This window comes from Vidua chalybeata, chromosome 10 (genome assembly GCF_026979565.1).
Source record: "Vidua chalybeata isolate OUT-0048 chromosome 10, bVidCha1 merged haplotype, whole genome shotgun sequence".
In the NCBI taxonomy this organism is placed as follows: domain Eukaryota; kingdom Metazoa; phylum Chordata; class Aves; order Passeriformes; family Viduidae; genus Vidua; species Vidua chalybeata.
Window position 1 is genome coordinate 12,648,416 of NC_071539.1, and position 15,110 is coordinate 12,663,525.

Sequence of the window (15,110 nt, forward strand, 5' to 3'; positions counted from 1 at the left end):
CCTCTGGTTGTGTAGAAGGTAGCAACCAGTGCTTTCAGAATACATCAGGACCCTTCCTACTCACTTGGCTTCTTTCCTTTCTAGTTACTGTTCCCTGTGTTTTACTGCTTCAAAACTTATCTTTTCCAATTGCTCCAAAATATTTTCAGTACTAATAGCTTTCAACTGAACAAGACTTTGATTTGGCATTTCTTGCTTTGGTTGCAGGGAAAAGAGGGGAGGTATTTTTATTTATGAACACTCTGCTGTCTGTGCCTGCAGTATTCTGCAGGACACCTCATTCCTGTCTTGCTTGAGCTGGTTTAGACCAACCTTACATTCACAGTAATTTATATTTAATCTGCTGTCCAGATCTAGTGCTTCTGAGCCACTTCAGTCCACGCGCCTCCTTCTCCTTCCTATTTTGGGCTCCTGGGTGCTTTGACGCTTCTTCTGTGTAGCTCAGCCTTCCAAGCTTCAGCTTATGTGAAATCCCCAAGACAGCCAGCTTATGTCACCATCATCCAGCAGGGACAGCCACAAAGAAATCTGCAGATCAGTAGAGCTGCTCTTCTCACATTCCTCTGCAAAGGGACAATGTAAGTTTAAGGGGAAGGCAGGCATGCTGCAGAGCTGTGTATGTGACGTTGTGACATTTGAATAATAGAAAATAATGTAAAACTCATTTGCTACAAACCCCACCTTTGAGTATATGAGTGTTATATAAAGCAATCATTTATTGGGGTGTTAGAATAAGGAACTGTCAGCCATCCTGTACAGATGTGGTGGTTCTTCTCTCAGAAATAGGAAATGTCTTTGTTCACAAGATGAGGTAAAAGAGAGCTTGTCGAGCTTGCCTGAGCATATGTCCAGGGTATCAAAACCCACAGACAATGTATGTCTCCTGCCCTGCTTTGGTGCAGCCTGGATTTATCCCATTCCCCTTTTTTGTCCTTCTGGCAGAGCTATTGAGGGCTCTAAGTGAGGAGTTGCAGCTCCTTCTCTTACTCTGACAGAATTTTAAAGTGTGTCACCTGAAAGGCTGCTTTGCATAAAGACTGGAAACATTTGTCCGGCTGCAAATGAACTGTCCCTGCCCTAGAGAAAGCCTGGGGCACTGTGTCCATGTCTTGGTCATGCATTCAAAGGAGCCTGGCAAGTGGCTCTGCTGCTGGCCTTGCTCAAGTCACCTTTTCACTCAGGTCACCTCCTTCCTGCTCCTTGCCCTGCCAAAATACAGGGACAGGACTGCTCCTGCAGTACAGAAGAGAGACAGCCCAGTCTCTCCTGCAGTACAGAAGAGAGACAGAGGTTCAGCTGCACCACAGGCTCCTCAGCAGGTGCCAGGAGCAGGGCACAGTACAGCAGCTCTTCTGCCTGCACTGCCCAGAGCAGCAGGGACCTGGCCTTTGTGAGAGCAAGGTGCCACTGCAGAACATCTGATGGAGTGTAACACCTCCCATCACTAATCAAGTAGCTGTTGTCTGTCTCTCCAGTCCTCCTGGCCCTTAGCAGGTGTGCATCTTATTTGTTTCTTAAACAGCCCTATACCATGCTGTTCAATAATGTAAGAATTCTGTGCTTGAGGAGGTGGATGCAGCACTGCTCTCTTAAATGGCTGTTGGCCTGTGTTGCAAATTAACAAGATTGCACTGGGTTTGTAATCAACAGCAATTAACTTGCCACAGAGGTTGCAAGAGAAGTCTTTTGCCCACATCACAGGCTGCTCTGATCTTTTTCACAGCACCCAAAGCCCTAGTCCCAATGTCTTGCACAGACACACAGAGCTCTTTTCTGTGCAGCAGCAGGGCTTGGGGTGTCTGCAGGACTCGGTCCCCCAAGCCAAAGTCACCACTGGGGAGTGCAGAAGAAGACAGCCCAGAGCTACTGTGTCCCACAGAAACCTGCTCTGTGTCCTGCCATCCGTGCATGTGTGACCCTCATGCCAGCCTGACCAGCTGCAAGGTGGGAGCTCTGCACTGCTCCCAGCAGCAGTGAGGTGCAGGCCAGCCTGAACTCCCCACAGATCCCACAGGGGGATCACAGCATGCTCACTGCCTTTCTACCCCAACCTGGCATGTGTCTCACTTTTCCTTATGATGGAAAGAGCACCTGGAGCACCTGCACCTGAGCCTCCATCCAGGGACTTACTAAACTTCAGTTGAATTTTCTTTCTAAAAGATCTGACATCCCTTCTGACCCTCCACGTCTGCCCTTCCTGGGCTGTGCTGCTGTGGTGAAACCCCTCCAGTAGATCCACATTGCACTGGGGAGGTCTCTGACCCCTGGGATGAGGTAGCATGCCAGGTTGCTGCTTAGGGAATGTGCCAGCCCTGGAGCAGAGCTCAGTGCTCTGCCCTTCCAGTGGAGGCAGGGATCCAGCTGACCAGCCAGCTGCTTGTGCAGATAATTGCAGTATCAGTGAGACAGAATTAGATTACATTTATTTCATGATCACTTATGTTCAAGGTCTTACACAGACATCTTTACTATGTTAAATTAAAATTAATTAATTGCTTACTCTGGGAAAAGATTAACATCTAAAAGCTACATAAGACTTTCAGGGCTTGTCTATTTAGTAGTGCTTGACTTGCTTCTACAAGGCTTGATCTTGCCAAGTCAAGAATGAAACATAAAGTGCATTCACTACAAGTGAGCTGGATGTAGCACCTGAGTTTGTACTCACTTCACATACTGCTGGTAATTGCCTGCTTTGTTTTTGCTGCTGTGCCTGAAGTGTTCTGGATATAAACTGGCTCAGATGGTGGATGACAAGGACATCTGTGATGTGCCAGAGAAGAGTAGCCAGGAGGCAGTTCATTTTGGGACAGGGCAAGGGGTAATACATGGCATAGTATCTCTTTCCCACATCAGAAGTGCTCCTGCCAATGATTATTTCCCTCCTCCCTCCCTGCCCACTGCTGGGAGACAGGTAATGTCCAAGCAGATCTAGCAGATTTCTCAAATGTGAGAAAATGTCTCCATTTTTACCTTAATTGTCCTGAAATTTCAAGGTTTTAAGGTGTCATAGTTGTCCAGGTAGCTGGAAGAGAGACCCTCTAATCCATGTTCTCTACATCCACTAACTAAAAGATGGAGCAGCAATGCTCTGAAAGACTCCTGCCAATGCGGTATCAGCAATATATCTCAAAGTAGAGAATGCTGCTTCTGCAGAGGCCAACAGGATAGTGCATAGGCATCCAAATCAGCTTCTGAACATGAGGCTCACTGCTCAGTGTCTGTACTTTTTTAACAGCTTTTGGAAGTAGATTTTCATGGTTGATCACAGTTTCTGTAGCCTGTTCTCCCTCTGCTGTCTTCCTGCCTGTTCCCATATCAGCATAGATATTCTGACAACCCAGAGACGGGTGTTTTATTTCTGTCATTCCAGTTTTTCCCGTGTATTATTAGATCAAGATGGTTGTCTCTGTCTGTTTTACTTTACCGAAGCTGCTATAATGTAAAAGCAGCACTCACCTCCTCTACATGTGTTTATCAGGAAAATTCTCACCCCCAAAACAGAGTATAACTTTATGTTATCTGTGTTTCCTCCACTTTGGTGAGAAGAGGTTTTCCACTTGAAAAGCCACAGAGATGGACATGCCCTGGGTCAAATGCCACAGAGTGATTTTCTCTTTAAGCCCAGATCTCAAAAGTCAATTTGCATCCCACTACACAGGCTTTCCCCAGGCTTTTCATGCTTTCAGGTTGAACAAGCTCCATTTTTTGTGGGAGTTTTCTTTGGAGGGGGACTCCAAGGACCTGTGCTGTGCAGAGAAGGTGTGACCCCAGCTCTGCAGCAGATCAGGTTTGCTGTGAGCATAAGTAAGGATGTCCCATCTCCTGGCACTCAATACCATTAGATCCAGAGCAGGATGCAGGCCCCTTGTCCCCAGGTACCTTTGGCTGACAAAATAAACATGAATTCATTCTGGTTTTCTCACCTCTCTCCTGCTCATGTCAGAGGTGAGACTGAAGCTGTATGAGCAAATGCACCATGTCCACCAGATTCTGTGTTGCATTGATACTGACTATTAACTAAAAATAGTCTCCTTTTGAGTGTCATAACAGTAGCTGCTATTTAACCCCTCCTTTTCACTTTCTTCTTGGGCTCCAGAATGGGGGAAGAATTTGCTTCAGGAAGAATATTGGGAAAAATAGCCACTCTTTTTCTTCAATTTTCTTTTGCCTTGCTGGAAATGAATGACAGGCTGTAGCTGTCAATATGACACTCATACCCACTCCTAAACACACTGAGACACACTTTTACACAATCACACACTCAGACACATCCACTCTTACACACTCTTACACACACACTTTTGGTTGTCAAGGATCTGCCCTGGCTCATACTCCTTGTGTTAAGCCACAAAATCCACAAAGTCTCTGTTTTACCTCCTTGTTCCTTTCCCCTGAAGGAAAACAACCTTGTAAATTCTTGTGGCTCTTGGGAGAGGTGGGAGGTGGGTACTGACTTCCCTGGTGGTGTAGCTGCTTTTCATACTTCCCTCATCCTCAGCAGAGAGTGGGTCTGTACTGCAGAGTGCCAGGGAGTGACAACTGCAGCATGTCCCTTCTTGGGCTGGAGGAGTTCACCTGGACACTTCCTTGCAGTCTTTCACAGCACATTTAGACACAGCTAAGCAGGTACAGCTCCTTTGGCTCTGTGGGGTAGGTATCTTGCTCTGGTCCCAAGCTCGGCTGTGCATTTTTAAACATTATTAGACTTCAGATGAAATTGCTTCCAGCTGCTTTCACAAAGCCTAAATATTGCCAGAATCCCATATAATGTTCCTTTTCTGCCAGATTATGGCCTCCTATAGAGAGGTCTTCAAAGACCAGTTTCAATAAAATCAAATTATTTTGGAATATAATTACCTCTCACCCCCTTAAATTTCATTGTGTTCTAAAGAGTTTCCTGTAAATAGATCCCACTCTTTAAAGGAGCCATGCCATTTTGCAATGCTGGTGGGAGCCAGCCCTCACCAGGCTCCCCTGCATTAGCAATTCTTGGACAGACAGTGCCTAAGAGCTTGTTATGTGATAAAACGTCACATTTCTTCTCCCCAGCACTGCTTGTGCTGCTATTCAGCTCCTGCAGGAAACCATATGGCTTCCAGAGTCCTACCCACATACCTGGACGTGCCTACGCAGTCCATGAGTCACAGGCACTGTTTGGATGCCCCTTGAGTCATCTGAAAATCTGTGAAATTTCCATGTCTCTTTTCCATGCAATCTCTTAAGAACTTTAGACACTTATGTATAAGGATTTACATATGTATCTTTTTTTTTTCTATTCTGTTTTTAGTTTCATGGGTGGTAATATACTGGCACTTCTTATTTTGAAGGAAATTGAATCTTGATGAGAGCAGAGCACTGGCTTCAACTGTCTGGGGATGGGATTAAACTGAAAAAGTTGAAAGAAGGGCTTTAGGAGCAGGAAGTGCAATGCACTTGGGCTTGCACCCTTTCTTTCTGCTCTGACAGGGCCATACCTGATCACTGCTGACCCTTGGTGTGTTTCTGTGTCCAAAGGCAGCTGCAGTGCTGCCTTCAGTGGGATGTGAGTACTTTGGGGCCCCTGATGAGACTTTGCAGCACTGAGGAATGGCACAGATGCAGCACACTTGGGCCACTCAGGGTGTTCTGGGGACTGACCCAGGGCAGCAGGGCTTGGGGTGGATGTCTGCCTTCATGCTTCTTCAGCTCCTCAGCTTCAGGGACTCCAGCCTCAGACAAGTCTATCTGCCCTTTATCAATCTCATGACAAGATAATTTTGCTGCCTCAGGACAGCACAGGTGATGTGTAAACTTTGCCAGTTGCTTTTGCTGACAAAAGTAGAGAAAAGACAGTTTTTTTCTCTTTCCTCTGTAATGGGCCAGCACTGAAGATGCATTATAGCACAAATTAAAAACAGCAGCCCCAAGGTTTGCTGCTGCAGCATGGAATGAGGTAACCAGCCTGCCTGAAACAGCTACTTTTGCAGCTGTAGCCCAAATGCAGGCAGTGTTGAGTGTTTAACAGAATAATCTCACAAGCAGTTGAAGGGGAAGGAATGTGTAGATTGACTGTTCTGCCATGGAGTGTGTGAGCTGACTGTTTGCACTAAAAACATCTATGTCTCCTCATAGGTATTCTGCAACCAAATGGTGAATCTGTGTCCCTATAGAGCCAGAAAAATTGTCAGAGGTACATGAGTGTTTTGTACAGCTGGAAGCAGCAGTGTGAGTCTGTAGAGAACTTCTTGTTGTAATTTAGCTTAGTAAAATTCCCGCTAATGTTAATTAGAGCAAACAATCAGGCTGCTTCACCCTCTGTGAGAGAGTATGCTGCTTTATTCACCCACCCCAAAATGCTGCTCAGTACAGGCAGGGAAGTTCCTGTTTCTGTACTGTTGAGAAGCATGTGTGACCTGGAAAGCTGCAAACAAAAGCACTGCTAATTTATATCCCTCCTACCCTTCATTCTGACTGGTACAGTTTAAAAAACCTCACTTTTAGAATAACAAATTTATTATGATAAATTTCAATCCATGATATTTTCAAAAGGTGATAGTAAACCTAGATAACTTCTGTATAGTGTTTAGTCAAACAATATTGGTAAAATACGAGTTTTAACAGTATTTCAGTGAGCTACAAGGCATGTATACTGGTATATAGTGCATGCAGCATATACACGTTTATGTATGCAAAATGCAGGAGGCATGTTCCACAGAAATAGATCAGGAATGCGAAGAGCAGAGCTAAAGGAACATGAGAGGACAGGAGAGCTTCAAGAGAAGGCTTCACTGAAAGCTACTTCAGTGCAGAGGGTTCTGGGGTGGTGAACCCCTGACACAGCACTGCTGTGAGCTGCTCTGCCTGCAGATGGAAACTCACCACTGAATAGGCAGCTGCTTGAAATACTGGCAGCAGTGTGCTAGCTGATAGGAGGAGGAATAAGAAGTTGAATAAGTAGAGACAAAATTTCCTATCTGAACGTATGCTTTTGCACACGCAATAGAAATGAGCTGAGTGGCTGTTTTTAGGGAGGTTTGTTCTGCAAAGGCTGCTGGAGGGATCAGTATGACAGATCCAAGCCCACGTAACGTACTCCTTTGTGAGAAGAAGAAAGTTTAGAGGCTGTTTCTGGCAGAGTCAGTTACTGCTTACAGCAAAAGGAATGCTCTGTGGATGCCTGTGTCTCAGGAAGCCTCTGGCAGGTCCCGAGGGCCCCTGCTGCCCTGTCAGCCCCGGGGACAGCTCGTGTCAGCCAGCACATCACACTACCTGCAGCCCTGCCCAGCTGTTCCCGTGCCTCAGGGGCACTTCTGAAGCTGCCTCTTGTTCAGCCCAGAGAGCTTAACTGAGCTTGGCTATTTAGGGGAGCTTGGTCTCCAGCTGAGCCTCTCAGTAACTCCTAGGGAATGATGGTGTCTCCTTACAGTTTTCCAGGATGAGGCCACCAGGAGCAGCGAGCTTGAGATAGAAATGATAAGGCTGGGCACTCTGGATCCCTGCTGGCTTGTGCTACTCCATCTACAGACTAGCAGGGACTCATTTGCACTTCCCAAATGCCACCTCATCTTTTCTTCTAGCTGAGTGGTGTTCCTCAAATGGTCTGTGGATCTCTGTAGGATGGACTGCTTTTGTAAATTTTTTTGTATGATAAAAGTGCACTAAGAAACCAAACCTATTGTTTAATGAACTTAAGAGATGACTCCCCAGGTCGGCACAGATATTGAAAAGATTTTAGGGGTCTGTAAAATGAAAACCAGTGTCCTGCTTTCAATATATATCAGTGCTAAAACTGTCATGGACCAAGGCTGATGATTTCGCTCTGACTGTGGTGCCTGTGGAGTGATTTCTCTGGTTTTAGCAGAGATGCTTTTGTGAGGCATTGGACTCTGGCTGCCTGGGCCTCGAGTCTGCTTTCTTCTGCAGCCACCAGCAATGAAATGGAGTAGGTCCATGTGTGAGGTGGTAAAATCTGCAGGGGAGTGTTATGTTTTCCACATTCTCAAAAGTACTTTCCACCCATCCAAAGAGATTACAGAAATGACCTGCTGCAAAATTTTAAAAAGCAGCAAGTGTTTGTATTGTGTGGAAAAGTTAAACTTACTGGGGGCTAGACCAAATGGTTTACTTACTGTACTGCTTGAGTAGTGACATTTGTGAAGCACGGTGTGTCAGTGAGGGCTGAGGGCTGGATGTCCTCCTGTCCCCTCCCTGGTGTGGCTGCAGCCAGCAGGGTGCTGTGGCCCAGCATGGACAGCACGGTGCTGGGAAGTCGGGGCAGTGAGGAGCAGGGGAGCAGCAGGACTGAACTCTTCCTGAGTAACTGCAGAAACTCCAAGGAGTTCATCTAAGGAATAAGTGAGAGCTGAGGTTGCTTTATGCTCATGCAACATTGCTTTGATGCTTTCAGTTCTGTGGGCCTATACATAAAACAAACACAATGGGTATCTAGCAGCTAATTCTAGCCACAGATACAAAAATTAGCACACCTCAGTTGCTAATTCCTTGAAGGTATGGGCTGCTTCTGATTTAAATATGAGCATGTGGCTTGCTCTGCAGAGACTAGCCACAAAATTTTCATTTTTAGTTACATTTAGCCAAAGCAGACAAAAATAAAATCTGCAGAGGCAAAGATGCATCAGAAATTCACTGGAACTACACTGAAGTTGCGCCCTGCATAAATAGCCTTAGCAAACAATAATTAACACAGCCAGCGCGTTTCATCGTATTGTTAAAGAGAGTAGAAACAGAGATAATCCCTTCTGAATTGTAATGTAATGCCATACATAATGATAAAGTTTTCTTTCTTTGGACTGCTAGTTTTGTTTTCCATGATAGAATGCCTTCAGAGATTTTAAATGAACTCTTTGCAATAAAACTGGATGCATCCTCCAGCCTATAATAATCATAACCAAATGAGATTTTAATTAATAATTGACTAAATCCTTAGTGAGTTTTTGAAATAGAAGGCATGCTCTACATCTGCATGATGCCAGGAGATCTGTGAGAATACTGAGCTGTTTCTGATTAGGAAGCTGAGAAATCCCCCTTGAATCCAGACCAATGATGGTGGACTGAGTTCTTTTCTTGAGCCTACTCTTAGTGCACAGGCCTGGAATTTCTCAGCTGTCCTAAAGAAGAAATGTAAATTCAGTGCAGCTTTGGTGAGCAGAATACTATTCTTTGTCAGTAGCTGATTTCTGTTCCATCCTTGGTAAGATTAAATATAAAGCAGTAAAAAAAACCAAACCCAAAGCTATCAGAGGCTTTGTCCTGTCCCCTCCCATTCACCTTGGAGGAGCTTATCCAGTATTTTACTATGTTAGAGATGTTCTCAGCAATCAGAATAGTCCTCTGGACCCCTGACTTTCAACAAGTTGTCTTGAAGCTGCACACTGTCCAAACCACCTACCAAGAAACCCCAGAAACGTCAAGAATAAAGGCTCAGGAGAAACTCTTTATGAAAAAGAATGTGCTGGAATGAAGCAAACCCAAAATTTAAAACTTTATACTCTCTTTTCCTTCAATATAGAGCAATTTCAATGTAGATGCAGCCCAAATCTGGCTGTGAAGTTTACTTTTCTATTTAAATAAATGATCCAGTCTGTGAGTATCTGAGGTGAAAGGCACCAAGCCTCCAGGAGATGGAAATGAAAGGACACCAAGTGCTCAGAGAGGAACATTTTACTGTGTTCACTCTATAGTGATGTGTGACTGCATCAAATCCCACCTTGAAATCAGCTCAGTGACCTGTCTTCACTTTTCTACTTGGAAGCAGCTCCAAACCTCACTGCTCTTGTCCCAGTAAGCTTTCTGGAGACCACTGTTCTTTTTTGCTCAATAACCTTTCTGACCTGAAGGTACCCTGTGAGGTTGTCCACTCTGGAATTCCCAGATTTCCTGCTCTGCCACCTCCTAGTGCAAATTCACCTTAGCTGAACACAGATGGCCACGGTTATGTGAAACTCCAGGTGAGATCTCACTAATGTTTTGTGCAGGACCATTAGTACAGCCCTATCTGCTGTAAATCTCACTCCTGAGGCCCCTGTCAATTATATTCCCCTTTCATGGCCTTAGTAAGGGCTCACAGTCGCCCTTTGTTGACTGTTTTTGTTGACTGTTTTTATTTCTTGGCTCTCTCTTCTGCCTGGTATGACTTTGATCTCTACACTATTCCAACTTCACAGTGTTTTTTTTTGCTGTAGCTTTTCATGTCATCCCATGCTTCTTCTATAAGCTTGTCTCTGTGAAGTATAAAATATTTACTGGTGAAAGAAAAAGGAAAATATTTTACCTCTAAGTCTAAGTCCACATAATCTCTGCATCCATTTAAAGAAATTTCGCTGATTTCAGCATTAAGCAAATACATAAATACAAACCATTCCAGGACAGAGGCCTGCACACCATGAAGTTAATGTTTTATTTGGCCACATTTCCAAATTATCAGGAAAATGGGACAAGAATTGCAAGCATACACCTGTCTTCCAGCTTTTCTTGTCCTTATGAGTCAGTCCTGGTATCGGACAAACTCGTTACTCAACGCTCTCTGCTGTTGCAGTAGTGCAGTTCTGAGGAGTGTGCTACAGCCTCTGGTGATAGCACTTTTTACCTTGCAAAAAATCACAGTTGTGCTAAGTGGAAAATTTTTTCTCCCAGTAATGAAAATCTAGAAGTAAGGAAGGTTGATGGATTACTTCCATAAATGCTGTATTTTGAAGACAAAAAGCAAACAAAAGGAATAGAAGCACTGGAATATCAATAGTAAATAGCCTTACAGCACTTCTTGTCTCTGAGTGTGCATGTTTGATTATTGCAGACAGCTTCCCTGTAGCTTTCTGGAGCATCTAGCTGAACCCTTAGACCCGTCTGGAGAAGTTGGCTGTCCATCAGCTTTGCCAGCAGCAGCAGAACACTTAGTGTATTCAGAAGTAGTTCTGATTCTGGGAATCTAGTATAAGCTCTTTGGGAACTTACAACCAGCAAATGTTAACATTTTCATTGACCTCAGCTTGCAACAGTGTTTGATCAAAAAATTGGGGCAAGATAAGTGATATAGAAGCAACAAAGCTTAAATGAGTTATCTATTGCAGAGGATTTACTGAAAGGACAAACAAGAATCTGCTTGTGAGTCAGTAACAGGACTTTGAACTCTAATAACTTCTTTTAGAGTCAGTAAGAGTAAGCACAGAGGCAGGTTTACAAAGATTTTCTTCACCTAAACACATATCAAAATATATCAGAAAAGCTGTGTGGACACTGGAGGGTCTCAGCACCACTGAATGCTGACTCCTGGAGTGAAGGGCAGGATCCATTAACTGTGGGCAATTCCTGCAGCCCCTAGGTCCTCTTTATCAGTAGATCTCTGCAAGCTGGACACTTTCCCAGGTTTCTTCACTGTTTCAGCTCTGCAATTGTTCAGTGGGACACTGGAGGACTCACCCCTCAGCTTCAGTCACTGGCAGCCTCTCCCTTTAATTATTCATAAAATTCTAAACAAGACTAAATTTTTTTCCTTGAATTTTCCAGCTGCATTCCATTTTAGCACCACTCTTTTCCTTCACATATCTGTGGTACATACTTGCTTTTATCCTCCCAAAGCTTCTACACAAACAAGGACAAAAAAACCATTAAAGGGAAGGTGTGCCTGATAATTCAATTACCTGCTCACCACCAGTGAGCCAGGAGGGCCAATTTATGCTGACTCGAGTAAATCCTCCTCTCAAGTGATCTCTTCAGAAAACTTCCACAGTCTCAAGGAGCAGGGAGTATGGCAGGGCAGGGGATGGGAAGCTTGGGCCCTGTGTACCCACAGCCCAGGTTGTAGCCAGTAACAGGCAGAATGCTGCAGATGGAGCCACGATCTGTGAAGGGCAAGCCAGCAGTCTGCTGGTTGTGCTCCTGCTAGTCATCCTCAGATACGTATTTCTCCAGTTATTGGGTGAGCTCAAATGTAGGTGTTAGCACAGGAAGAAGGAACTTTAAACAAATTTAGCTGTCTGTCATTCCAGGAGAGAGAGGGGTTACTATAAGAGCTTCACACACTCAGTGTATTTCTGCAATGTTCAGAAATACTCAGTGTTTGCTGTGAAGTAGAACGTCTTAATACATTGCAACAAAACAGTTTATTTGGAGAGTGACTTTTAGCTTTGAAACAAGGTACTTTCTGACAAGTATGATTTTGACTCCTATAAAAATCATTGCCAAACTCCCTTTCTATTTTTCCCACTCACCTAATCTAAGTGGTACACATGTCTGTAATCCCAAAATACAAAGACTTTTTGTCTTTTCAGGTGCACAAATGATGGACAATGTGGTGGTAGCAAAGCACGTATCTCTCACCCTTGTGCAAGAGGCATAAGGCTGGGCACAGTCCCATGCTTCCTGCTACAAACACTACATTGTTTGGGGTGGCAAAACAAAAGTGTCTTGATGTGATATGCTGTGATGTCATTTTGCTGGGCTGCTGGATCGCGTGGTTCAGGCACACCAGTTTGTACTCCAGGGTGGTGAAAATCAGCAGAGCTGATGGTTAGTGGCTCTGTTTCAAGGCATGCTGGGGACTGTGCCACAGAAATAAAGAAAAAACACTTCCATGTTATTTAGGCTATTTCCATAGAGTGAGAGTGGCTTCTGCCCTTTCTGGGAGAAGGTGCTACTTTACATAGCCTGTGTCTGAATCCCACAGTGAGGTTTAATAGCCCTTTCTTGTGCTTTATCTGGAGCGCCTTGCTATTTTGGGGGCATCTGTTACATTTTCATAGGATGTGAGGAGTTAATTTATTTTTAGTAGCTGTTGTTTTAATTGGGTAATGTGATCATACAAAAATCCACTAATTTACTTTCTAAACACTCTCCTTAGCATTTGGTCAGGCAAACCCCACAGCAACTGCTGCCTTCCTCCCAGGAAAACACTTCTCAAGGGCCTCTAACATGCTCTTTGAAGGTTTATTTCTTGCATCAGGTTTTCACACAAAGTCACTTCATACAACACACCAACCTCTCTGCTTAATTTGACTGGGAAAGTTAAAATAGGCAGGTTATATAATGATGTTTATCTTTACATCAGGAAGTCAACTAAGAAGCTGTTAAGCTGATATTATATAACATAGCCCTGATTATAGAAAGTGTGGAGGAAGATGGTCTAGGTTTATGCATGTTATATTGGCAGTAATTGTTAACAATTATAATTAATATTGTTTTGTATGCTTTTGTTTTTGATGTTTTGCAGCCTTCCAGAAGATGTTGGAGCATTAGCAGCCAGCACTGAATTTTAATTGTTTATAAAAATTGTAATTGCACTCTTCTATACATTAGGTACATATATTTAAATAAAACATTCTAAATAAGGAAATAGAAGTCTCATATTTCTTATAATGCTCTAGTTCCTGAGGTTGCTGGAGTAGTAAAACTCACTCTTTTGTAGGACTGTGAACTATCCCAAACTCAACAGATAAATTTATTACGAGAGCAAAAGAAAGAAGAGTTTGCTGTATACATATGGCATACAATCCCTAAATTGAACAAGAGCTCAAACAACATCAGCACCCACAAACTGCACAATGATAGGGAAAAAATAGTCTTTTAGACAAAAAGAAGTCCACTTTTCTCTTACTCTCCCTGTAAACAGGAACATGTTCATCTACTAAGCCATGCCCAGCTGGACTCTCTAATGCTAAGAATAAAGACACCCTTGTGTTCTGATGGAGATCGAATTAACCTAAGACAAGTTTCAGTTATGAGGACAAACTGGATATACAGTTCACAAATGAAAATTATGAAGATTGTATTACTGGGGAAACTGACTTCTCTGTATTAAAAAAAAAAAGATTCAAATTAAATAAGCAGAGATGTGTAAGATGATCTCATAAGAATTCCATTGAGTAGGCTTAATTAAATTTGCTGAACAGCAATTTTTTAAAATAAAACTTTGATTTTAACAACTGAAGATCCCATGTAATAGGCAGCAACTTATTTTACCCATGAGAGTGAAGATGATAGACAAAAGTGAGCTGATATTTCAAGTATTAGCAGTACCTACGACAGACACGTGGCTCTTTGGGTTGTGTGACAGAGTAACTGCAGACTGTACTGGAAAGAGTATCTTCAGTCTTTAGTGGCCTCATGAAAATTTTCCATATATAATAGCTTTTGCAGGGAAAAAAGGACAGATTACCATTCCATGTTTTCATTCAAGTAGAATGCTTCCACAAGAAGTTGTTTGCATCTCTTATAATCCACAAAATTACAGATGATAACGAAAAGGTGCTCTTCTGAAAAGACAGCACCTGGAAGGTAAGGCTGTGGCACACAATCCAAACTTATCAGACATCAGAGAATCCAGATGAGTGGAGGCATAATGAACAAGCTAACTTCACTCAGGCTTCATTCCTTGTTAAGCAGGGGAAATGAGGCTTCATTAGTTTCATTGCTTCCCCAGTTAGCTGTGAAGCATTGCACTGAGTTTGCAGGGAAGTGAAAGCTTTTCTGCAGCTGTCAGAGATCCTTTCATGAGCATCAACTCCCAGTTCTGAATGAATAAGAGAAATCATCCACTTTGTATGGTGACTTTGGACACTTAATCTAACAATCAAGAGAGCACCAATTTTATTGTTCTTACGTTTTCTTTCATTAGTAAGCCCTACATAAAAAAAATTCATGAGGTTTATTCTTTATTCTTCAACAGTCAGCATTTCTTTTTACTAAAATTAATACTATAACTTTATACACCAGTGTTCATCTTTAATTATGAACAGATGTACCTGTATATATTTAACCTATTCTACCTTCTGTTGTAATGGAATTTGTCTCAATTTGTAACTACTGTATTTTTTTGGCCATACTAACAAATGTAAATTCTTGCCATGTGATGATGTCTGCAGTCCTTTTTTTTCTTGGTGTTCTTGATTGACATTGTGTGTGATTCTAGGGAATGTTTTTTGAAGTTTCCTGTTCTGAGTTCATTATACCTCTCCAGTTACTGTGTGGGACATCATCTGCAATGCATCCACTGCCACTGCCAGTTTGAGGAGTCCTCGTTGTCAGCTGGTTCCAGTGGGACTTAGGGGTTCACCAGGTAGCTGGCATGAAGTCAAACCCCTCTGTGTCCTGCTGCCCTGCCTGTGGCCAAAGTGTGA

The 15,110-nt window shown here is 43.2% G+C and overlaps 1 protein-coding gene across 1 annotated transcript in view; it reads left to right on the forward strand.

Moving 5' to 3' along the window:
* BDH1 (3-hydroxybutyrate dehydrogenase 1) overlaps window positions 1-13,337 on the forward strand; it is a 58,600-nt gene extending 45,263 nt beyond the window's left edge. Inside the window, exon 8 of the mRNA XM_053951412.1 lies at window positions 13,205-13,337. The gene's annotated coding sequence lies outside the window, so the exon portion shown is untranslated. The remainder of the gene's footprint in view (window positions 1-13,204) is intronic.
* Window positions 13,338-15,110: the final 1,773 nt, after the last annotated feature.